General features: G+C 43.2%; 2 long non-coding RNA genes across 2 annotated transcripts; both read right to left on the minus strand.

Moving 5' to 3' along the window:
- Positions 1-256: 256 nt before the first annotated feature.
- Positions 257-11,894, minus strand: LOC103876106. The gene is made up of 3 exons (XR_002515882.2): positions 9,291-11,894; positions 7,758-7,861; positions 257-1,433 (listed from the first exon to the last, which is right to left on the minus strand). It is a non-coding gene; the product is annotated as an uncharacterized LOC103876106 (long non-coding RNA).
- A 6,050-nt stretch (positions 11,895-17,944) lies between these two features.
- LOC110740769 lies at positions 17,945-21,470 on the minus strand. Its single transcript, XR_002515883.1, has 2 exons — positions 20,836-21,470; positions 17,945-18,279 (listed from the first exon to the last, which is right to left on the minus strand). It is a non-coding gene; the product is annotated as an uncharacterized LOC110740769 (long non-coding RNA).
- Between the last annotated feature and the right edge of the window lie 4,172 nt (positions 21,471-25,642).

The raw sequence follows: 25,642 nt of genomic DNA on the forward strand, positions 1-25,642 counted from the left end.
AAACAAGTGGAACCCAAGTTCATGACCCCAAGTCAATCACTGTTAACAGTCTGTCACTTTGGGAGGCTGAGGGGGGCAGAAAACTTGAGGTCAGGAGTTCCAGACCAGCCTGGCCAACATGGTGAAACCCCATCTCTACTGAAAATACAAAAATTAGCTGGGTGTGGTGGTGGGCACCTGTAGTCCCAGCTACTCAGGAGGCTAAGGCATGAGAATTGCTTGAACCTGGGAGGTGGAGGTTGCAGTGAGCGGAGACTGTGCCACTGCACTCCAGCCAGGGTGACAGAGTGAGAGACTCTATCTGAAAAAAAAAAAGTCTGTAATTACCCACTTTTATCCTCTTCTGTAATCTGTTTTTAATGAAAAAGCAACTAAGTGGGTAGGGGGTACACCAAAATCTCAGAAATCACCACTAAAAAACTTATTCATGTAATCAAACACTGACTGTTCCCCCAAACCCTACTGAAATAAAAAAAATTTAAAACCCAACCGAGTGGTATATTATATATATTTTTATAGCAGAAATTTTTGTTGACTGCATAATTGGTTTGTTTTAACTACTAGTTATTGGGTGCCTACTGTGTGTCAGGCACTATTGTAGGTATTGACGATACATCAGTGAACAAAAAGACAAACATCGCTGTCCTCCAAGTACAAGCAAAGTCCTCACTGTGATTTACAAGACTCTATGTGATCTGCCCTCCATGTTGTTTCCCTGACATCATCTCCTGCCACATTTCTTTGTCTGCTCTGATGCAGCCACAATTGTCTCTTCTCTGTTCTTTGAACAAGGCAAAGAGGGAAATTCCTGTGTCAGACTCTTAGCACTTGGTCTCTTTGTCTCAAAGCCTTCCCTTAGATATTACATGGATCACTCTGATTTCCTTCAAGTCTTTACTTCTTAGCAATGCCTTCTCTGGCCACCCTCTTTAAAATGTCTAATTCCACCCAACTAATTCATACCCTTATCTGCTTTAAAATTTCACCTTAGTAGGTATCACTAACAGACTATCTTATTTCTTTTTCTTTGTTATTACTGTGTTCAGTACAGTATACACTCCCTAAGGGCAGGGATTTTTGTCTGTTTTGCTCACTGCTGTATCTCCAGGGCCCAGAATTGGCACATACCAGTTGTTTAATAATGTTTGCTAAACTGATTGAATGAATGAATGCAAACAAGTCAGCTTATATATGGTTCCCCAAATGATGGGCATAAATATTATCTTGTTTTAGTTTTTATTTTCTTGACTATAGATGCAGCTATGCAGCTTTCCATATATTTATTGGCCATTTGTGTTTCCTCTCCTGTGAACTGCCAATTTTTCTCCTCAGTTGATTATTTAATTCTTATAGTTTACAGGAACTCTCTGTGTACCGTTGCTTTTAACTCTTTGCTGGTTACGTGCATTGCAAATATTTTCTCTGGTCTGTGGCTTTTAAAAAAAATATGGTTTGCTTTTACTTATGATTTGTTTTGTTGTGTATAATTTTTAAAAAAATCTCTGTTGTAGAGCTTACATTTTAGTGGAATGAGACAAACAGAATAAAAAATAGTTACATAGTGCACACATATATTTTAATGTATATACAAATATTAGAAGGACATAAGTACTAGGAAGAAAAATAAAGAGGGAAGGGGATAAAGAGTATGTGTAATTTCACCAACATGGCACAAGTATACATATGTAACAAACCTGCACATTATGCACATGTACCCTAGAACTTAAAGTATAATAATAATAATAATAATAAAGAGTATGTGTAATTTTAAATGGAATGATCGGGAAAGGACTCATGGAGAGAGACATTTGAGCGAGGTGTGCACATTTGTTAGTACTGCTTCAGTTGTAAGTTGCAGAAACTTCCTTGATCTTGTTAATCTAAAAGGACATTTATTAGAAGGATGATGCTGGGCAGACCCATGGACTCCTAAGGCGGGTGTGTGCCTGGGACACGAAAAGGTTGACACAGAAAACTGGAGATCAAACTAGAACACGGCAGTCCATCTCTACTTTTTTCTGCACACTTGTTTCAGCTTTCTTAGCAGACGGAATGTCTCTGCTGCTTAGTCCACATAGGGTGCAAAAGATGGCTCCCGACCAAGTTCATGCATTACAGGTCCAATTACCCAGGGAGACTGATTTTCTTAGTTCCAATTCTGTATTCCCAGGGAATGGAATCTGATTGGCTGAGCTTGGATGAGGTGTTCATCCCTGGTCCAATCAGCAGCAGGAATAGTCCCATTGTACAAACATGGCTGCTGTGGTGGTTAAGGGTATGGCGATTGTAAGATCCCGTTTAAACACTGATTATGCATGCATGTGCATGGGCAAGGCACACACACATATGTACACACACACACACACACACATATAATAAGGCTTCTCATCTGCTATCTAAGTGTTCGGTGTGGGATTTCCATCTTGACTTCCTAATCAGAAAAATCTTTGTTTTCAATTAAAGAGATAATTGGACTTTTTTTTTTTTTTTTTTTTTTTTTTTTAGTGAAATAGAGAACAGGGAGGTATCTCCCCTCTGAAAACACAATGTCCTTTGGTAACAAATTCCTGCTTGTTATGACTATTCATGATGCCAACCAATGGTGCCAATTACAGTAGTCAATCTTTGATTTTTCAGCAGCTTGACATTTACCTAGTGGTCTAGTTTGCCTGTCAGTTTTGCTGGTAGCAATTGGAGGAAGGATTACAGTTCTTATTTGGAAAGGCCAATAAGCAAAGGCCTGGGAGCCATTTGAATCCTCTCTCCTTTCTAGTTCCGACTCATCTCTGACTCATATGATACGGTTTGGCTGTGTCCCCACCCAAGTCTCACCTTGAATTGTAATAATCCCCATGTGTCAAGGGCAGGGCTAGGTGGAGATAATTGAGTCATGGGGGTGGTTTCCCCCACACTTCTCGTGGTAGTGAATAAATCTCACAAGATCTCAAGGTTTTATAAATGGGAGTTCCCCTGCACAAGCTCTCTTGCCTGCTGCCATGTGTGATGTGACTTTGCTCTTCATTTGCCTTCCCCCATGATTGTGAGGGCTCCCCAGCCTTGTGGAACTGGGAGTCAACTAAACCTCTTTCCTTTATGAATTACGCAGTCTTGGGTATGTCTTTATTAGCAGCATCAAGACAGACTGATATATCATGCAAAGAAGTTAGGGATACAAAATGGGGATTACAAAATGGACCAGTTTTTGTCTTAAAAGAGCTTACAGTTTTAGTGGAGAGATAAACTAAATAATCACACCAATCAATCTGTGGTTATAAATGGAGATAATGCTGTGAAGGAAAGAAACACATCCATGAAAATGCACAGTAACAAAATGAGACTAGGTTGGGGAGTTAGGAAGGAAGCGACATCTGAGTTGATATATAAAAGTAGAAAATTAACCAGGTGAGGGAGGGGCCTAGGGTGTTAGGAGACAGCAGCCTATGTAAAAGTCCTATGGTAGGACGTTTGAAGTCCCAATCTCTCTTGCCTAAGGGCCTCCTATTCCTCATTTGAAAAATCTCATTGCTTCCAAATATGGTGGGATGTCTGAAAGACCATGAGGAGGCCAGTGTGGCAGGTAGGCAGACAGTGATCAGGTGGGTGATTCGAGAAGAAGGGAGGCGGGGCACAGCCTGTATGCGTGGCCTTCTGAGCCATGATGAATATGTTGGTCTTTATCTGAAGGACAATGGGAAGCCATTTAACAGGCTTTAAGTGGGGGGACAACATGATTATATCTGTGTTTTGAAAAGATTCTCTGCCTGAAGATTAGATTAGAAGTTAGAGTGACTATAGCAAAGTCAGAAAGGCAGTACTTGCAGTTGTCCAGGCAAGAGATGGAAGTGGGTTAGATTAGTGTGGCTTAGATTGAGACAGTGATAAGAAGATGGATTTGACATATTCAAAAGCTATTTAATAGAGAAAATAGGGCCCAGCAATAGGTTAGAAAAGGAGAGAGAGAGAAGAGAAAGAGGAAGGGAGGGGAAGGAAGGGAGAGGGTGATGGAGACAGGGAAGGGGGAAGAAGAGGAGCAGTGGGGAGGGGGAAAGAGGGGAAACCATGAATGATGCCGAGTGACTTAGGGAACTACGTGGATGGTTCTGCTGTTCATGAAGATAGGGTGTGCTGGAATAGAAGAAGATCACAAATTTAACCTTGGACATGCTGAGCATGGAATGCATTTTAGACAACAAATATGATGCATTATATTCAGCAAAAGATGTTGAATACAAAATATTTTATATGAGTCTGTAGCTGAGAAGAGAAATCTGGCCTGAAGATAGATATTCAGAAGTTGTTTGTCAATAAGTGGCAGTTTAATTTTGGGCATGGATAAAACAACCTAGGGAGAGAATAGAGTAAGCCTTGGTGTTCGTCACTAAAACTCAGTGAAAAGGCAAAGTCTAATGTGCCTCCTTTTTTTCAACACTCGCCATAAATACAACAAAATAGCGTCTCTTCTTTCTCCTTGGGGCAGAAAATAGGGTGTAGTGAAACAGTGAATTTTAAGCAATGAGAAGCATTCTATATATGAAGTGAGGGCAGCAGTTCCTACTTTGTAGGATAGGATCATATGGCTGGCTTTTATTGGCCTGCCTAAGTGGCTTAATGAACAGGGGCAAGTGGCTTCATTAGAAGCCCCTCCTGATCATGGCGAAAGCATGACTGCATCACTGTAGAATGATGACACTTGGGGTCCCCATCTCTCTTGCCTCCTGTAGGTCCTTCTGTTCCACATTTGGAAAAGGCTATTGCTTCTCTTAGCAGGAGCAACACATGGATCACTGCATCAGGGTATAGAAACCTCATTCCAGGATCTCTAGCTTGGCCTGAGAGCGAAGTCTCTAGTCACTTAGAGAGCAGGGGTGGCTGCATAGGTAGCAATAATGGAAGAACAATAGTAATGAGCATCAGGAAAAACAGTTTCTGGGAGATGAATGAGGGAGCCCTCTGGCCTTGGGAGATTGCATATGAATTGATACCTGACACCTAGCCTGATATTAGGACATATTAGTGTTAAGAAGACCAAAGAGGGACTGTTTTTTTTCCTGCACATTTGAACAGGTAAAGTCTCCCTGTTGAAGTGCTCCCAAGTATCATAAAAGGGTGGCATTACATGCCCCCAACCTAGTGGAAACTGAAGATACTGCTCAATTAGGTAATGTGCAAGATCTCCTGTGATTAATGAACAGCAATGAGCCCTAGAGGATCATGTTGGTGGAAAGTGGGAGAAGATATTGCTCTTGGTCTGCGGAGATGTGGGAAGAAGGACCACATACCATTCTGGGCTAGGGAAGTAGCAGTGGAACATTATTCTAAGAGTAAAGAAAGCTGGGCTTTGCTGCTTGTTCAGCCCCTAATCTTTGAAGTCCTGGGAGATCTTGAGCAGGGAATTCTACCTTTGTGAGAGCTTCCAAAGACCTTTCAGAAAATGGGAGTGATGACATGAGGCTTCCTTATCAGAATAATTTTTTTCCAAAAGGGATGAATTTTTCTCTCTGGATGACTGCTTCTCATTTATGAAGACTTTGTGCCTTTTCCTCACCATCTGGTTGTACTAGTTACCGTTTACTGAGCACCTACTATGCACCAGGCATTGTCCCAGGCACTTTACATGTGCTTCCTCACTCAATCCTATGTGGTAGAAGTGATGATTATATGTCTCCATTTAAAGATGCGGAATCTAAACCTTAGAGAGATTAAACAAGTCACCCAAGGTCACATAGCCAGGAAGGGGCAAGGCTGCCGTACCCACACAGGTCTGCTGAGGACAAAGCAGATGTGCTTTCTCTTTTGCTAGACAGACTAGAATAACTGGCAGTTCCTTTTATTCTCTAACTATCTCAGGATGAAATACAAAACTCTTCAGAAAAAGCTTAGCGTTGCAAAACCAAGCATCCTGGAATGAAACTGTAATGAAACTGTAAAAAATACATTTCAAAAGAACATAACGAGGTTTGTTTTTTTTTTAAATGTCTTTTCATTGTTTTTCTTTTTTCCTTATTATGAAAGCAATTCATGTTCACTGTGGAAATTTGGAAAACACAGAAAAATATAAAGAAGAAAATAAAAATCACTCTAATCTTATTACACAAAGAAAATAGCTGTTAACATTTATTTTATCTCTCAACAGTCTTTTTTGTATGCCTAAATGTACATACATATATATTTTTAACATAATTGGGATTGTCCTGCCAAATTGCCTTTCGGAAAGGATGAACTAATTTACATTCCCACCAGCAGTGTTGGAGCATATATCCCTCACACTGGCCAGTAGAGAAGTTTCTTGTTTTTTTTTTTTCTTTTTGTCTTTGCAAGTATAATATGTTTAAAAGGCAGTCTTATTGTTTCCATTTGCATTTTTTGATACTGAAAGGCTGACTTAATACAAATTTTCAAAGCTTATTAGACACGTATATTTATTCTACTGAGAATTATGTCTTTTGTTAATCTTTTATTGGAGTTTTAGTTTTCTTTTATATGTCTTATTGATTTGTAAGAGCTCTTTACATATGACAGAGGTTTTTATTTGTCTGGGCTAGATGGGGAAATGAACACTTTCTCCTTCACCCTTTATCTTTATTAAAATTTATTCTTAAGAAGTTGGTGTTTGGCCTTCTAATTTAGCTTATGGTTTTTGGAGAAGCAAAAAAGTTTTAAGTTTTTAAAACAATCTTGATCAAATATATACATATTTTCTTCATGCTAAAAGTTAAAAATGTGGATTTAAGGCCGGGCGTGGTGGCTCATGCCTGTAATCCCAGCACTTTGGGAGGCCGAGGCGGGCGGATCAAGAGGTCAGGAGTTCAAGACCAGCCTGGTCAACATAGTGAAACTCCGTCTCTACTAAAAATACAAAAAATTAGCTGGGCATGGTGGTGGGTGCATGTAATCCCAGCTACTTGGGAGGCAGAGGTTGCAGTGAGTCCAGCCCAGGCAACAGTGTGAGACTCCGTCTCAAAAAAAAAAAAAAAAAAAAAAAAAAGCGGATTTAAGACTTTATCACTCTAGATAATTAATTAGCTAGTCAATGCCCCCTAGTTTCCCTAGCATTGGGGGAAGGTAGGTGTACTCTACAGAAAGTGAGAGGGGGTGGGCACTGATCTAAGTCATTTGGAGAAGAAAAAGGAAATGCAGAGGAAAGAGAAAGCAGAGGAGAAGCCTACTTTTTTTGTGTCCATTTTTACTCACGAAGAAACTGAGGCCTAGAGAAGTAGAGCCAGTTGCCCAAAGTCACTCAGCAATCCATAGACTGAGTCACATGTTCAGATTTTTAAGGAGTGGGGAGAAACATTCACTGGGCCTTCTGCCATCCATCTATCCATCCATCCATCCATCCATCCATCCATCCATCCATCCATCCATCCATCCTAGTGAGTGCTTGATGGAGGTCCTTCCTTCGGGGTTTTGTCTGCCTTTTGAACAACTGAGAATGATAGAGAAGTGAGTGATATCTTTCTCATTCTCCAGGGATGGTGGAAGTTCATGAAAACAGTTAAAATCAATTACAATTGACCCTTGAAGAACATGGAGGTTAGAGGCACTTGACTTGACCCCCTGCTCAGTCAAAAATCTGCATATAACTTTTGGTTCCCCCAAAAGTTAACTACTAATAACCTAGTGTTGATGGGAAGCCTTACCAATAATATAAAAGTCGATTAACATGTATCTTGTATGTTATATGTATTTTATACTTATAATAAAGTTAGCTAAATAAAATGTTTAAGAGAATCATAAGAAATAGAAAATATACTTACTATTCATTAAGTGGGAGTGGATCATCATAAAGGTCTTCATTCTCATCGTCTTCATGTTGATAAAGCAGAGGAGGAGAAGAAAGAGGAGGGGCGAGTCTTGCTGTCTTAGAGGTGGCAGAGGCAGAAGAAAATCCAAGTATAAATGGACTTGTGCAATCTAACCCAGTTGTTAACAGGTCAACTGTACATTCAAGGGTCAAAAGTAATTTTTGGTTAGTTGTATCTAGGATTGCCCAAGCCACAATTCCTTTATTAAGGATGTGGGTCTACAGTCCTCTTGGCAGAGACCAGGTAGATTTCCTAAGGTCTTGTAGTGCGTTAAGCACAATATCCTGTCAATTGGGGGCCAAACTGGAGTTGTTTGGATGCAGGTACTCTAATAAGACTCTATTCGATCTTCACAACAGCTCTGAAAAGCAGGCATTGTTACAGGAAAGGGGTCCTGATCCAGACCCTAAGAGAGGGTTCTTGGATCTTGCGCAAGAAAGAATTCAGAGCGAGTTCATAGAGTAAAGTGAAAGTAAGTTTATTAGGAAAGTAAAGGAACAAAAGAATGGATACTCCATAGATAGCAGCCCTGAGGGCTGCTGGTTGCCCATTTTTATGGCTATTTCTTGGTTATATGCTAAACAAGGGGTGGATTATTCATGCATCACCTTTTTAGACCACATAGGATAACTTCCTGATGTTGCCACGGCATTTGTAAACTGTCATGGCGCTGATGGGAATGTAGCAGTGAGGACGACCAGAGGTCACTCTCGTGGCCATCTTGCTTTTGGTGGGTTTTGGTTTCGGCTTCTTTACTGCAAACTGTTTTATCAGCAAGGTCTTTATAACCTGTATTTTGTGCCAACCTCCCATCTCATCCTGTGACTGAGAATGCCTAACCATCTGGGTTTCAGCCTTATTTTACCCAGATTCTGTTCAAGACGGAGTTGCTCTGGTTCACATGCCTCTGACAGTACCAGCTTTATTCCCATTTTACAGATAAAGAAACTGAGGCACAGAGTTTAAGCCACAAAGCTCAAGGTCACTCATGCTGATAAATGGAGAAGTGGTAATGCTGGTGAAGGATGCAATAATCTGCCTACCTCTACCCCAACCGACTAGCAGCAGGTCCCCCAGCTGTATTTCCATTACCACCTTCCTCTCCTCCTCATCACCTTCCTACCCCAACCTCCACCTAGAAGAACTGCCTTATCAAATTTCTTCCTCATCAGAGGGAGACAGTGTTTCTCTCCAGAGCGGCTCTTGGAGTGTAATTACTAATCAGATGTAGGCAATCAAGAAGCATTTCCATCCCCCCATTTTCCTTCTCTCCTCCCCTCAAGGGACACCTTTCTGGGGGAAGGTGACTCCTTCAGGAGTTCAGATTAACATCAACAACAGGGGTGGGGAGGCGGAGAGAGGATGAAGAAAGGCATCAAATTCGTTTGCAAATTGCAAATGACAAGGCATCTTTTGCTGCTGGTTTGCTCTCTGCTATTTTAAGGGGCCTCATTTAGCATAATATTTGCATCATTTGTGTCTTACCGGATAATTAGGAGTAGAGACAAATTCTTCTTGTTCCCAGACTAAGGGCATTGGGGTGGCGAAGAAAGGAATCTCTGGAGATGTCTCTCAGGCTTGAAAGCTGTTAAAAGTTACTCCCTCCAGCCACCCTCTCTTGCTAAAATTCCCAGAATGTCAGACATTCTGAACTGGGGTCATTGCTCATTGTTTGGCTTCAGGGACCCCTCCGAAACTCTAAGCAGAATTCTGTGTTTATAAAATTGCTTGCAAATTTTTTTCCCTTGGAGAGAAGATCCATAGCTTTCATCAGCCTCCGAAGTCTGCAACTCTCAAATTAAATGATGTACAGTGGGCATCTGTTTTGCTTCACCAATATCCATTTGCCCTTTTTCAGGTCCCAGCATCTTGATTTTCCTTTGGGGAAACCTCTTCCATCCTCATTCCATTTTAGGGTTGTCCTATAGGACTTTCTGTGATGATAGAAATGAGCTCTAGAATCCACTTCTCCAAAGAGGGCCAGAGAGCTGCCTGTGCTTTATGCAGTAGCCATGAGGTTCCATGAGTGGTCTACATTTTAGTCTGGTTTCTCCTGAAGCCGACAAATTCTTCCTTCCCTCTCATTTGCTTGTGTTTCCAGTGGAGACTGCAGTAATGAGTCAATGGCTGAATATATTTAAATGCAAAATACCATTACCCTTCATTAAAAGGCATGTCACCACTGGCCTCTGTAGAAGAGAGTGATTATGCTATTAAAGGCCCCTTGACACATGGCCCAGGAGTGACCAGGCCTATTCCCAGGGTTTCTGCCACTCTTCCTAGGACAGTCTTCTTCTGACTCAGCTGTTTATGCTGATAAGGACAAGTCAAATCCCTGGGAAGCCAAATTCGTAGTTGGGGGAGGGTGCCAAGGGCTTAGAACAATGCTGCCTTTTTTGCAACATCCTCCCAGGTGTCTGAGCAGAGCCCTATTCCCTGCTAGAGATCCACTTCCCATCTCTCTGACCACCGGATCCTCAAGCTTGACTTGAAATCCTTCTTCTCTTTCAATATCCTTTAGAAAACAGTCCACCATTCGACTTTTAAAATCTAATCATTGTCTTGGACAGGATTTGACAGTAGTTAATAGCAGCATGGGCTGTGGAGCTGGGCATAACCATGTTTATAATTCTGCCACTTATTCCCTGTGTGACCTTGAATAAGGGCAGGCAATTTTCTTTAAGACTGTTTTCTTCATTTCAAATAGAGATAAATACTGTGGCAGACATTGTTGGTCCCTACTCCATAGCTATGCCACTTTTCTTCCTCTCATGCCTATCTCTCACTATAGAGGTTGAAAAAGCCAGATATACTCCCAGCCTTTCTTGTAGCCAAGGGTAACCATGTGACTAAGTCTTGGCCAATGAGATAAAAGGGAAGTTGGCTTAGAGGATTCTGGAATAATTTTTCTCCAATAAAAAACAGAGCAGTGCTCAAGAAGAGATCTTTTGCTCCCTTTCCTCCTTTCAGCTTTGAATGCTGTTGTGTGAGGTTGTGATGTCCGGAGCCATAGTAGCCATCTTGTAACCATGAGGCAACACACTTGTGAATTTACAATTAGTACTCTGAGGATGATGGAAGAGCAGGATACAAGAACCTGGATCTTTGATGATGTCACTGAGATGCTGAACCAATAGTGGGGCATTCTATTTCTTTGTTCAGGATGTGTTTATTGCTTAAGCCATTCGCAGTCATGTTTCCTGTTATGGGCAGAGAAATATCTGTTCTAAATAATATATCAATCCCAGGCTTACAGGTTGTTATGAGAAATAAATAACATAACATATGAAGAATTTCCCACATAGTCCCACAAGCATGATAGCATACAATAAAGAGCAGCATTTATTATTGGTAGGAATAGCTGTGCCAAGAGATTCACAGGTGAGATTTGAGGAAGCATTGGGAAATTTGTAATGTGTAAAATTTGACCCTCTTCTGCCCTCCCCTCTTACCTGGATAGATATCTGAATCTGAACATGTTAGCATCAGAAGGGAATCTTTGATGTTAGATTAGCTTAACCCTTGTCTTTCTATAGACAAGGAAACTGGCCTCAGAGTAGGAAAGAGACTATCTGAAAGTCACATAACTTCATGACACATGGTGGCAAAACCAGGACTGAAGATTAACATCTCTTGGATTTAGAGGCCAAAGTTATTCCTCCCACACTCAGTTGCTTCCATTCCCATTCCAACAAGCTCAAAGGCTGTTGGCAGGGAGAGGTTAACGAGACATCATATGAGGAATCATTTTGAAAATTTTGGGAAGCAGTTCACATGAAGAGGGTTATGATTCTTAGTGCATGTGGTTTAGCATGTTGCTCCTCTGTCCAATGGGCAGGGGATGTCCCGGAAGGGGAAGGGTCTTAGCTGGAGGCTCTGTGCCTAGCTGGATGGTACATCTATATTCACTGACTCATTAATCCATTCACCGATTGATTCATTTATTCAAGAACTATTTACAACGTGCCTACTCTAAGCTAAACACTAGGTAGATTTTATTTAAAATTTGTGGGAATGGGCCGGGTGCAGTGGCTCATGCCTGTAGTCCCAGCACTTTGGGAGGCCAAGGTGGGCAGATCACTTGAGGCCAGGAGTTTGAGACCAGCCTGGCCAACATAGCAAAACCCTGTCTCTACTAAAAATGCAAAAAACTAGCCGGGCGTGGTGGCATGCACGTGAGGTCTCAGCTACTTGGGAGCCTGAGGCATGAGAATTGCTTGAACCCAGGAAGTGGAGGTTGAAGTGAGCTGAGATGGCACCACTGCACTCCAGTCTGGGTGACAGAGTGAGACTCTGTCTCAAAAATAAAAAATAAAATAAAATAAAATAAAATAGGCAGGGTGTGGTGGCTTATGCCTATAATCCCAGGACTTTTTGGGGCCACGGTGGGCACATCACCTGAGGTCAGGAGTTCAAAACCAGCCTGGCCAACATAGTGAAACCCCGTGCCTACTAAAAATACAAAAATTAGCCGGGCGTGGTGGTGTGCACCTGTCATCCCAGCTACTCGGGAGGCTGAGGCCCGGGAATCACTTGAACCTGAGAGGCAGAGGTTGCAGTGAGCCGAGATCATGCCGCTGCACTCCAGCAGAGAAAGACTCTGTCTCAAAAAATAAAAATAAAAATAAAGATAAATATATATATAAAAAATGAAAGAAATGAAATTTGTGGGAATCAGTTGGGGCAGAGAGTGGTAAGTGAAGCTCCTACTCCCCGCCCCCACCCCCTGGAAAAACCCTATTGTTTGTCAAGTTCAATTGTCACATGTAAGGATGGATTTATAATCCACTTGTCATAGTGGATTCTGTTCTGTTTGGATTCTCCAGTAATGTGCCATAAAACCTGATGCTATTCCCTATTTCTGGGATTACTTTTTTGGGACATGTGTTAAGAAGGTCTTAGTTACTTAGTGAAGGTTTTGGGAATGGTCGAACTGATTTACTGGCCTCTTCCCTTGCAGGGTGAGGGATTACAGTGAGATGGGGCCTGGAGCATGGAAGATTTCACACGGGGAGCGAAAGGACCTGACTATGGAGATGGGTAGCTTTGTGATGAAGGCAGATGGCAATGGGTAGAGGGTGAATAGAAGTAGAAGAACCTAACGTTTCAGGTCAGAAGGGCTTGTGTTCTAATTTTTCCCTGCTAATTCCCAGCTGGGTGACTTTGGGTAAGTTGCTCACCCTCTCTGTGCCTCAAGGGTCTATAAAATGTTGTAGAGATAAAATGAGATGCTATACTTAGAGCTCTTTGCATAGTGATTGGCACACACTATCCCAAGATAAGGATCTGGGTGTCAGTAGTGTATTTGGAAGGTGAAGCCAAGAAGTACCCATGGGAGTGAGTGAAGTTACAAAGGAAAGGGAAAAAAGTCAACACGGGGTTATTATTGGATAAACTAACACTATGGGCAACTGAAGCTCAATCTCTTTGCAGACTTCTGGGAAATGTGGTAGAACGTCTCTCAGAGTTATCTCACGTATGAGGTAAAGAGGCTGGGCTATTTATCCTCCAACTCCCTCCTACTATGGGGTAAGTGCTGCCACGGAGGCATGAACTCCCAGAACTTCCAGCAGGGAGGAAGCCCTCAGGTAGAGACCTGCAGTGCAACACTTCACTCTTGGAGCAGCGAGCACCAAGGATATATGGATTGACTGATCTGAGTTCAAAGTCATGTTCTACCACTTACCACTAGCTGTGTCTTCTTGAGAAAATCATCTAATCTTCTGGCTACTCCAAGTGTAGTACATGGAGGCATGAGTATCACCAGGGAGCTGTTAGAAATGCAGGTTTTGGGTCCCCATTCCAGATGTATTAGTTATCTATTGCTGCAAAACAAATTATCCCAAACCTTAGCAGCTTAATCAACACACAGTTACTCTCTTGGCCACAGTGTGTTCCTTTCATTGACATGCATGGGGACTGCTGCTTTGTGGTTAAGGACAAGGGAGATTTAAGGCCAGAGACCTTGGGGAGGAATGAGACAGAAATAAAGTCAGCTGAGTGTCTGTCCCTCTTTTTACCAACTCTCCGCATCTAGCCTAGTGGCCTAATTCTGAGGTCCAATAAAGTCAGCAGCTGTGATGAAAAGTCAAAGCTGTCTGGTTCAAGGAATATGTCAGACCGTGGACCCAAACAAGGCTTCTTGGGGATAAAGTGAGAGCTTGACTTAAGGAAAATTTCATCTCATCATCTCTGCTTGAGGCCTCAGTGCTGAAGGTTCATGTTGGCCTTTAGAGGATACGGTTGGGGATGGGGGGCAAAAGTGAAACAGAAAGCACTGAGCGACTATAAGACCCAGCTTTCTGCGCTCTACCCTCCTCCAGCCAGTGGCTCAGGACCTGTGCCAGCACATGGGGGTGTCGTGGAGTGACTGCTTACTATGCTTATGGTGCTATTATAAACTCCTTAGGTGTATTAAGTAATTTAATTTTTACAACAACCCCATGAAGTAGGTATCTGTTATTATCCACATAATACATATGAGGAAACCAAAGTTCGGAATGGTTAAGTAACTTGCCTTGCCCACAGTCACACAGCCAGGAAGTTAATATGACCTCAGTCAGGTATACTCTCAGGATGCCAGTTCTGACACATCAGGTTGCACACCTTTAGGCCATGAAAAAGTTGATGATTGCACTCCAGGGACTATCTTATGTTGGTTTTCATGTCTTTTCCACATGTCTTAGTCAGTTTGTGTTGCTATAAATAAATACCTGAGGCTGGGTAATTTATGAAGAAAAGAGGTTTATTTGGCTCACATTTCTGCAGACTGTACAAGAAGCATGGCACCAGCGTCTGCTTCTGGTGAGGGCTTAAGTCTGCTTCCATTCATGGTGGAAGGGAGCCAGCATGTGCAGATCACATGATGAGGGAGGAAGCAAGAGAGAAAGGGAAGGTGCCAGGCTGTTTGTAACAACTAGCTTTTGGAGAAACTCTCAAGGGAATTAACAGAGTGAGAACTCATTACTGGGAGGACAGCACCAAGCTATTCATGAGGGATCTGCCCCCATGACTCAAACACCTCCCACCAGGCCAACTTCTAACACTGAGGACCAAATTTTAATATGAGGTTTGGGGGGTCAAATATCCAAACTCTGGTACCACAGTTACTTTGCTCCTTCCAACCATCTTTAGTGAAACACATTTTTATATTCCTACTGATTCATTCACTTATTCAACAAATGTTTATTGAGTGTTTACTACGTGTTGGTCCCATTCAAGGGGCTGGAGATGTGCCAGGGAATGCAACAGACAAGATCTCTGTGTTTGGGGCACTTATATTGTTGAGGGTGGTGGGAGACAGAAAATAGACAAATTAGCCACTATAGTAAATGACAAATGTTATAGAAAAAAATGATCAAGGTAAGGGTCATTGGCAGTGTGTGTTGCAATTTTAAATAAGGTGGTCAGGAGGTGAGGGAATGAGCCATGTTGCTACCTGGGGGAAGAGCAATCCAGTCAGAGGGAACAGTCAGTGCAAAGCAGATGGCCAAAGCATGCTGTGTGTCCAAGAAGCAGCTGGGAAATCAGTGTGATCAGAACAGAGTAAGCAAGAAGAGGGTAGTGAGAGAGATGATCACAGAGGTAGCTGGGGCTAAACAGGTAGGGCTGTTGCAAAGACTTTGGCTATTCCTCTGAGTGATATGGAAAATCACTGGAAGGTTTTGAGAAGAGGTGTGTCTTAACTTGAGTTATATTTCACATGGAACACATAATACAACAAAGTTGTTGTATTGAGAATAGGCTATAGAAGGGCAAGGATAGAATCAGGAATACCAATGCTGAGGCTACTGCAAGAATCCAGGTAAGAGATGATAGGGGATTGGACCACATGGAGTTAGTGAGAAGTGACCAGATTTGGAATACAGAGATGAAGAGTTTCCAACAAGCATGAGTTTGAGATTTGTCTTCTCCACTTTTCACAGCTGTCCAGGCCATGGGGGCTTGTGTAACTGAGATCCTTTGGCACCAAAGGCAGCTACTAAGACCCTTGGCTCCTTCACTGGGCTGCGCAAATCAACCACGTCACACCCAGGAGTTATTGCTGGCAACATCTTTAGTCTCTCTCACAGGGAGATTAGTGGAAGCTTTTATCTTAATTAAGTTACATGGGGCGCCATCATCCATCCGTCTTCTCCAATTAACTTGGGGGAGAGTATGAAGATGATGGTGGCAGGGAAGACAGCCCCAAGCTGATAAACATGGATCAAAACAGACTGGTTAGCGTCCCTGAGGACTCATCAGAAAGGAAGATAGAGGAAAAGAGGATTTGTCAAAGATGTTTTGGTGGAGAAAAGAGTTCAGAAGGCTGTCTTCTGGTGGAGGATTGATTTAGGAATCACTCCAGTGGACTGAGCTGAGCTTCCTAAGCTTGCCTTAATGAGAAAACACCATCTGCACTCCCCACACTTGTGGTCAGAATGCCAGGACCCTGGAATCTACTGACGTCTGCAGCTGGGGTGGCTTGTGTGGGCTGCCACATCTGGATATGATGTGGTGGTATGTCATTCTGGATATACATTAAACTCATCAGTAGAGAGCTAGAAAAATTAAGGAAGGAGAGAAGGAAGGAGGGAGGAAAAGAGGGATGGAAAAAGGAGGGAGGGAGGAAAGGCAAGAAAGAGGGAAGGAGGGATGGGGTAGGGAGGGAAGGAAAGAAGGAAGGAGGAAGTGAGGGAGAAAGGAGGGAAGGAAGGAAAGAAGGGAGACACGGATTGGGCGCAGTGGCTCATGCTTGTAACCTCAGCACTTTGGGAGGCCGAGGTGGGTGGATCGCTTGAGCTCAGGAGCTCGAGACCAGCCTGACCAACATGGCGAAACCCTGTCTCTGCTAAAAATACAAAAATTAGCCAGGTGTGGGTACACACCTGTAATCCCAGCAACTCGGGAAGCTGAGGTGGGAGGATCGCTTGAACCCGGGATGTTAAGGCTGTAGTGAGCCAAGATTGTTATGTCTCAAAAAAAAAAAAAAAAAAAAAAAAAAAAAAAAAAAAAAAAAGAAGGGAAGGAGGGAAGGAATGAGGGAAGAAATTTAGGGTCCTATATGAGGTCTGCACTCTTGTGCACCCAGGCATGGAACTGCATGGTACCATCTCGGCTTGCTGCAACCTCTGCCTCCCAGGTTCAAGCAATCCTCCCACCTCAGCCTCCTCAGTTGCTGGAACCACAGGCATGCACCACCACACCCTGCTAATTTTTGTGTTTTTTTGTAGAGACAAGGTTTCGCCGTGTTGCCTAAGCTGGTCTCAAACTCCTGACCTCAAGTGAACTGCCCGCCTTGGCCTCCCAAAGTGCTGGGATTACAGGCATTAGCCACCATACCTGGCTCTACATTCAAATCTTGATAAATATTTATGGAGCACCTATCACCCCTCAACACACTCCAGATCCTGTGATACACCCTGGCAATTCAACAATGAGCGAAGCTGACAAAAATTCCTGCCTTCTTAAAGCTTATGTTCTAGTGAATGGAGATTTTTAAGAATTGAGGGGTGGGGCGGAGGGTGCGGGCAGGGAAGGTACATTGTCCATTAGAGGTGAAAAGTGCTGGCCGGGCGCAGTGGCTCACGCCTGTAATCCCAGCACTTTGGGAGGCCGAGACGGGAGGATCACGAGGTCAGGAGATCAAGACCATCCTGGCTAACACTGTGAAACCCCGTCTCTACTAAAAATACAAAAAATTAGCCAGGCGCGGTGGCGGGCGCCTGTAGTCCCAGCTACTCGGGAGGCTGAGGCAGGAGAATGGCGTGAACCCGGGAGGCGGAGCTTGCAGTGAGCCGAGATTGTGCCACTGCACTCCAGCCTGGGCGACAGAGCGAGACTCTGTCTCAAAGAAAAAAAAAAAAAAAGAAAGAAAAGAAAAGTGCTTTGGAGAAAAATAGAGCAGAAAAGAGGAACAAGGAGGGCAAATTTTGATGCATCTGTAAATGGGATTGTCAGCTGAGGCATCACTGAGATGGTGGCTTCTGAATAAATATTTGAGAGGAAGTGAGCTACTCGGGTTTGCCTATATTTTCACACCAAGCAGTGATACCGTTCACATTTCCCGCTAAATCCCTGTTCTTTCCCACACCAGTGCTTTTGCTTATGATATATCCTTTTCCTGGTTGCTCTTCTTCCCAATTGCAATCACTACTGTGTTCAGAGCTGACCCCTTCTTTTTAAAAAACCCTGTATATTAATAAATACCACTTCCCTGAGGTTGTCCTTTGACAGGAAGTGATATTAACCTTCACAGCACAGTATGGGCATCACTCCCTGGCTCTTTGTGTTTTTGACTGTGTTGCCACATTGTTTAGGTCCTGAGGTTGTCCCCTCTATTTGGAAATTCCTAAAAGGTAGAAACTCTGCCTCGATGGTTAAGATCACGGTGTCTGGAATCAGACAGACCTGCATCCAAATCCCAATTTCTCTACTTGATAGCTGTGAGGTCTTGGACAAGTCACTTTACTTCTGTGAACTTCGGTTTTCTTATCTGTAATGAAGAGGTCATAATATCACCTGCCTTATGGGGTTGTGGTGATAATTAAACATTAATGAATGCAAGACATTTAGCAAGGTTCCTGGAACATGATTAGCATTCAGGAAATTACAGCTGGCATTATAATTACTTTTCCTCATATCCCCTATGCCTATCCCGGGTCCTGACATACAGTTCTTACCCTATGAAATATGTGAATGAACACATTTCTTTGTAAGTCTTTCTCGAAGAGTGGTCTATCAACCATATGTACAAGAGCCAAGCAAGGGAACTTATTAAAATGCATATCCCTGAGCTCTCTAGCCCATCCCTCCTGAATTTAGAGGGCAGGAGCTCAAGAATCTGAATTTTAAACAGTGTCAGTGTAATTCTTATACACACTACATTTTTAGAATCACTCAAGTCAATATAGTGCAGAGATAAAGGACACTGAATCTGGAACTCGGCTTTCTGGGCTTTAATTCTGGCTCCACCAAAACAAAGCTGTGTAACCTTTGGCAAGGTATTTAGCCTGACTCTGCCCCAGCTTTCCCCTCTGAAACATGGGGATGATCATAATAGTAGCCATGATGTAGAGTTTTATTGACATATATGTGTATATATATACACACACACGTATATGTATATATATTATATAATCTATAGTAGATATCTATATTGTATATATAGTAGATATATATATATATTTAGTAAGTATACACATACACATGTGATAGCTGTTCTAAGTTATACATCTGGCATACACAGTGAGTCTTAGTTATTATATTCTGTTTGTAAGCAACCTCTGTGAATAGTCAGTTCACATGAATTTGACCAGGGGGCTTTTGAGATTGCTTCAGAGGTCTCCTTGCTTGACAGCCTTACTCCACTCTGTGTGAACAGCTGTTCTGAAGACATGAACCTTAGTCAGAGAGAGAATGAACCCAAAATGAGCCTCAAGCGCTTGCCCTGCTGCTGCTACTGCTGGTAGGAAATAGCATCCTCTCTGCTCTTTAAAGAGTTCCTCTGGCAGATGTGTGCACAGCTGTTCCACCTCCTTCCTGCAGGCAGACAGCAGGCAGATGCTGCCAAGAGTTTGAGAAACAGTGCCATCGCCAACTCACACAAGCATTGCCTGCAATGGCTTCCCTCCCGTTCTCTTTCTGTATTTTTTCTCAAGGAGGTCATGGGGTGAGAGACATCTCTTAGTTTGAACTACCTCTAGAGGGAGAACTTGAAGTGGGAAATCACCAAGAGGGGAGAATTTCTAGGAATGGAGAAGGAGGTAAAGAGGAGACATTGTGGAATGGTGGGAGTGGCTAGGCTACACAGGTATGTTGGTTGAGTTTCATTCTGGTAACTATGTCTTGCTGTGTGACCTTGGGAAAGTCACGTTACCTCTCAGATTCTTATTTCAAGATGACGAGCACAGGGTAGTAGAGTGACCAAAGATTTGGAACACAATCTATGTAGGTTGAAATCCTGGCTTTACCTATACCAGCTGTGTGACCTTGGATAAGGTCTCTTTGCTTAATTTTCTCTAAAGAAAGATGGAGTGTGGAAATATTTGTCCTATGTGCTCAACAGGTTTACTGCAAGGATGAAGTGACCCAATAGATGTTCAAACACATCCAAAAATATGAAATGCTGCAGATGACTGAGGTTTCATTCATTCCATCCATGGAAACTTGACTCTCATGCCCCTGAGCCTCTGGCAATATTGTGTGGGAGCAAAGAAGGGAAGACAAGCTGCCAGAAGAGGGGTTGCCTTGTTATGGGTGCTGCCTGTAGAATAATTAGGTTTCAACATACAGCTCACTCCATTTGCAAACATAGCTCCAGGCATTGGCAGAGGAGAAGGACATGGCTTTCATCCATCATGACAATGCTTCCTCTTAGGAGGAGGTTTCGTGCAATGGTTGAGCACAGGAGGCATAAGATGGACTTATTTCAAATCCCGAGTCTATCACTTATATCTTTGTGACTTTGGGAAAATCACTTCACCTCTCTGAGCCTCAGTTTCCTTTTCATTAAAATGGGATAATTATAACTACCTCACAGCATTATTGAGGATTAAAAGGGATAAAGTGTATACAAAGTACTTTGCCCAATGTGTTGTACTTAATAGATTTTCAATGAACAAATGCTAGTTTTTATTCACTTATTTATTTTTTGAGTCTGAGGGAAGGACAGCCTTCTTAGGGTTGACAAGTGATCCTGTGGCTACTGAAGCAGATATTTCATCAGCCAGCTATAAATGTGAGGTGTGTTCAAAAGAGCCCCAGACTCAAGATCACCATGGCTGGAGGTTGAGACCCGTTGGTGTTATGTGATTTTTAGATGTGTCCCTTCCCTTCTCTCATTTTTAATTTTCACATCTGTAAAATGGAAGTAAGTAGCCTTAATCTGTCTCAGAGGATTGTTATGAGGCTCAAACGTACAAATTCATGAGAAAATGCCTTGTAAATTTGAAAGGTGCCCTATAGTGGAAAAGAGGGAGCTATTGTGTGTGAGAGCTACATATCATCTTGCCACCATAGACTTTCTATTCTTCACCACTCTAAAGCTTACTGTGAGCCAGGCAGACTAAGCCAGATGGAATTTGTCTTCTGAAATCCTGAAGCTTGAAAGTTCTCTATTTCTGGAGCCTGGATCTCTGGAAGTGGAGGACTGCCCTAACCACAAATCTCCACCCTCCTCTGATGACATCACAAAGAGTAGAATCAATCACTGCAATTTTCTTAAAGCTCCTTCCACTGGCAAATTTATTAATACTCGATTAGCTGAGCAGTGAGAGTCCAACTCCTTAAGGACATATTACAAACTGCCACCCACTCTCTATCCCATCTCCTCATACTCAGGGCCCTACGAGGAAAGAGAAAGATGGGAGTTTAGAGAAAATTTAATGAGTGTGCTACTCACAGAGGAGCAGGCAAGGTTGGAAGAACCAATGAGAGATGTTGAGGCACCAAGAGACTAGCAATAGTTGGGAACTGTTACCACCCCTAGGCTTAAATATGCAGAGAGGAGTGGGCCTACCAGAACTTGGTGACAGGTAGAACCAGGGAGGGAGCCAGCAGGAGCTACAGTCAAGAAGGACTTAGCCACAGCTGGCTGGGAGCAGTGACTCACACCTGTAATCCCAGCACTTTGGGAGGCCAAGGCGGGCAGATCACTTGAGGTCACGAGTTTGAGACCAGCCTGGCCAACACAGTGAAACCCTGTCTCTACTAAAAATATAAAAATTAGCTGGGCGTGGTGATCCACAGCTGTAACCCCAGCTACTCGGGAGACTGAGGCAGGAGAATCTCGAACACAGGAGGCGGAGGCTACAGTGAGCCAAGATCACACCACTGTACTCCAGCCTGGGTGACAGAGCAAAACTCTGTTTAAAAAAAAAAAAAAGAAGGACTTTGCCACAGCTGGAGTTGCAGCACTGAGGCTAGGGGGAATCATGGTAGGGTTGGAGGGAGAAATACTTAGAACTCCCTTTCAGCTTTTTAATCTTTTCTGGTGACATCCTGTTGGTCAAATCCACTGGGAAGCCACAGGACAAGGGAGCCTGTTGATACTATCCATATAGGCCAGCCTCCTGGGACATGGGGCAGTGCAGAGCACGGCAGAGAGTGGATCTGGCTGGGGGAGTGTCACAAACAGAGAATAACCGGTCCAATCCCAGATGCTCCCCCTTCACTTGCTCTGTTGGGCCCCCAGACCCTATGTGAAAGGTAGGGTCTCCACTTTAATGGAGCCATTTTCAGAGCAGCGTTGTCTCCCTTGGGGACTCTTAGGAGAGCTGACACAAGAAAATTAAAGTTTTGAGAGAGGCCAGGATGTTAAAAGCAAAAGGCAGGAAGAGTTGGAGTCTGAATGCTTCAGTCATAGGCTGGGCAGTGAGCTCCAGGAAGGCAAAGAGGTCAGTAAACACAGTGCCCCACTCTTTCCAGTACGCTCTTGCTTTCTTCTTTCCTTGCTGCTTGAGGGGCATTTAATATTCTTGGCTACAGCATAGTGATTAAGAGCATGGCTTTGGAGTCAGACAGACCTGGCTCTTCCACGCCTGACTGTGTAAACTTGGACGTGTTTGTTAACCTCTCTGAACGTTGGGTCTCTCATCCATAAAATAGGAATAAAGCTACTTCTATTCATAGAGTTATTGCCAGGGTTGAAGGAGATGCTAAAAACAAAGAATCTGGACACCTAGTAGGCTGTCGGGAAGTGATAGTTGAACTATTACACAGTTACTAGTGCATGACCTTCCCTGGTGGACTTACATGGCTGGGGTGCAGCCCCCTCTCTGCCCCCGACTCAGCATCCTTGCCTCTATCAGATGCATGCTGCTGGCCCTGTGCCCCCAAGAAAGGCTGTTTGTCTGGCTCAGTCTGCAGAGCTCTGGGCAGGGAGGCTGGGAGAATGCAAATGTGCTCTTATCTGAGCAGCTGCAGCTGCTCCCTTCCTAGAGTCCATCCCCAGGAACAAGAGCAGGCTCTGAGCCCCCCAGGATGCCGCAGGCTTCTTCTGGTCCTGCTGAATCTATAACATCAACAATAATATCCAGCAATACCTCGGGCTTTTCCATTTGCAAAGTGCTTTGATTTTCATCCTCCTATTGTAGCCTCCTACTGGTCCTGAATTTTTCTCACCTACCATATTCTACAGAAGAGGAAAACCAAGGTCAGAATGGTCAAGAGACTTGCCCAAGGTCACATGGCTAATGGTTGGTGGAATGAAGGTTAGAACCCATGCAGTCTAACACCAGAATTAAAGTTCATTGTATTAGGGAGGGGGCTTCTGGTTGAAAGTAATAGAAAACCATGATTCAATATATTTAAGAAAGACTTTCATAAAGTTCATAACAGGTAGTCTGGAGGTCATTTGGTTCTGTGGTTAGTCAGCATTTCAATGATGTCATCTGACTTGGATTCCTTCCATCTCTGAGTTCATGGAATTTACCCTCATGTCAGCTCCTCTCAAGGTCACAAAGTGGCTGCTGTGGTTCCGGGTGTCATATGCAGATACAACATCCAGGGAAGTTGAGAAGCCTGCTCTTAATTATGTTGCTTTAAGTGCAAGGAAACACTTCCCAGAAGCCACTGGTCAGAAGCTAGGTCCCATGTCTTTTTCCCAGACCAGTCTCTGGCAAGGGAGTGGGACTTCTTTAGACTATTAGACTTTACATCTGAATCAAGAGAGAGAGGGAGAAATGAGCCTGATGGGCAATGAATTGTCCTCTGCCTCCATGTTTGTAACTAATATACTGTTAATTCTGGGCCTGTGACTCATCCTCTATTTGTGTTTATTATTAGTTGCAAAGTAGACTTCATGATATGTAAGATAAATCTGGAGTTAGAATGCTGGAAGGTCTTAGATGTCATTGCTTGGAGTATAACTGGGACAAGAAACTTTCCTTCTCTAGAGGGTGTAAACCCTACCTATTTGCACTCTACCTTTGGAGTCAGAAAGTGCTGGTTCCCAATTCCAGCTGTGTGGCCATAAGCAAGTCTTCTCAACCTTCATTCTTCTTCAGTAAAGGGGGCCTAATAATAGTCCATGTCTCTAGACTAGTGAGGATTATACAGAAAACAATGCAGAAGCACCTAGCGTACTGCCTAGTGCTTAGTAGGTGCGTAATAAAGACTGGTCAGTATTACTCTAGGTGGTAAGTTTCTTATCTTAAGAATTAGGGACTTCGTAAAATATTCCTTTGAGTCCACATGGTCTATGAATCCTGTTTGGTCTCGGGGACCCTGGCTTTGCATTCAGCCGTGCGGTCAGCTCACTGCTCCTCTGGAAGACGGGACTGTTGATATCCCTTTGGCTCCAGGGAGAATCTTCCCAGGCAGCCACAATGTTCAGCTCCATCTCTCTGTTAAGCTCTTCCACAGTCAATGTGCCATGCAAAAAGTCCACCTGACATTTCCTTCCAGGTGGTCAGTGCTATCTGAAGCTGGTGTGGAGGGGCCTAGAGACCACAGCCTTCCTCAGAGAGCACCAGGTGTCTGGTGGCATTTTCTTTCCCCTAAAGGGCTGGGGACAGAGAGTGACACCTGGGAGTCCACTCAGCCTCCCCGGTAAGTGGCTCATGCAGCTGTTGTCCTGGGGCTGTCACAACAGTGGCGGACTGGGAGGAGCCTGTCATCAGGAGAAGGTTCCAGTGCCACGGATCCAGACTGGAAGTGCCCACGGCATGTTAGCTCAGACATGATGGACCACGCAGTCAGGAGGCAGAGGTCCAGGCCAAAGCCCAGCTTTGCCCTTTGGCCTCGGTGATCACAGATAAGCACTTTGTCTCATAGAACCTCGGTTTCCTCACCTGGAACAGTGCTCAAAATGTAGATTTTAGATACTGCCTGGGTTTAAATCCCAGCCTCATCACTGGTGTGTGACAACTGGCCTTAGACTTAACCAATCTGGGCCACATCTTTAAAACATGGGTCCAAATCCAGGATAGTCTCCCCATCTCCCAGTCCTCAATCATATCTCCAAAGTCCCTTTTGCCAGGCAAGATGACATGTTCAGAGATTCTGGGGATTGGGATGTGGACATCTTTGAGGGGTCATTATTCTGTCTATTGCAATTCTGTGTGATCCCAGTTATATAAAGTTCAATACAGGCTAGATCAATCTCGTCGGGAGAGTCATTAGGCCTTGGGGGGAACGTGTGGGGACCCTCGATGTGGGTGCTGGTTATACAGGTATGTTCACCTTGTGAAAAGTCACCAACCTGTAAATTTGTGATGTGCACTTTTCTGAGTAATATGTTATAGTTCAATAAAATAATTAAACAGAATAAAGCTGGGACCCAAATGGTACCTACTTTGTCAGGAGGTGATGGGGGTTACATGTGGTGTGACATGGTAAACACTTATTATTATAACAAGGAAAGGAGGATTATATCGCCTGCGTAGCTTGTTCCTTCAGCAAACACTTTTCTGGTGAAAAATATTCCACAAAAAATTAAATAGAATTCATTTTCATCATTTACATACATTTCATCATCAGAAAAATTTTTAAGGAAAAAAATTCTCCTTTCATTAAAATTGTTTTATTTTATGTGAATATGTTTATTTGGGAATAGAACGAAGCTGATGAGAAACAGCTGAATGAACATGTGGTTTTTAAAATGCTACATAACGAAAGAGAAGGAAACAGGAACAAAAATTAAATAGGATAATGCATGTGACAGAGAAGTCTAGGTCCCTCAGATACTTAACAACAAAAACATCTATAAATGTTGACACTCATGTAGGGAGGAATTAGGGCCAGTTATCAAGTACTTACTATGTGACAAGCATAATGACCTATTTCATTTTTTAAATCTTCAACATAACCCTACAAGGGAAATATTTTATTATGCTGCTTTTATGAGGAAGTACTGG

Source organism: Papio anubis, chromosome 9, assembly GCF_008728515.1.
Source record: "Papio anubis isolate 15944 chromosome 9, Panubis1.0, whole genome shotgun sequence".
Classification (NCBI taxonomy): Eukaryota; Metazoa; Chordata; class Mammalia; order Primates; family Cercopithecidae; genus Papio; species Papio anubis.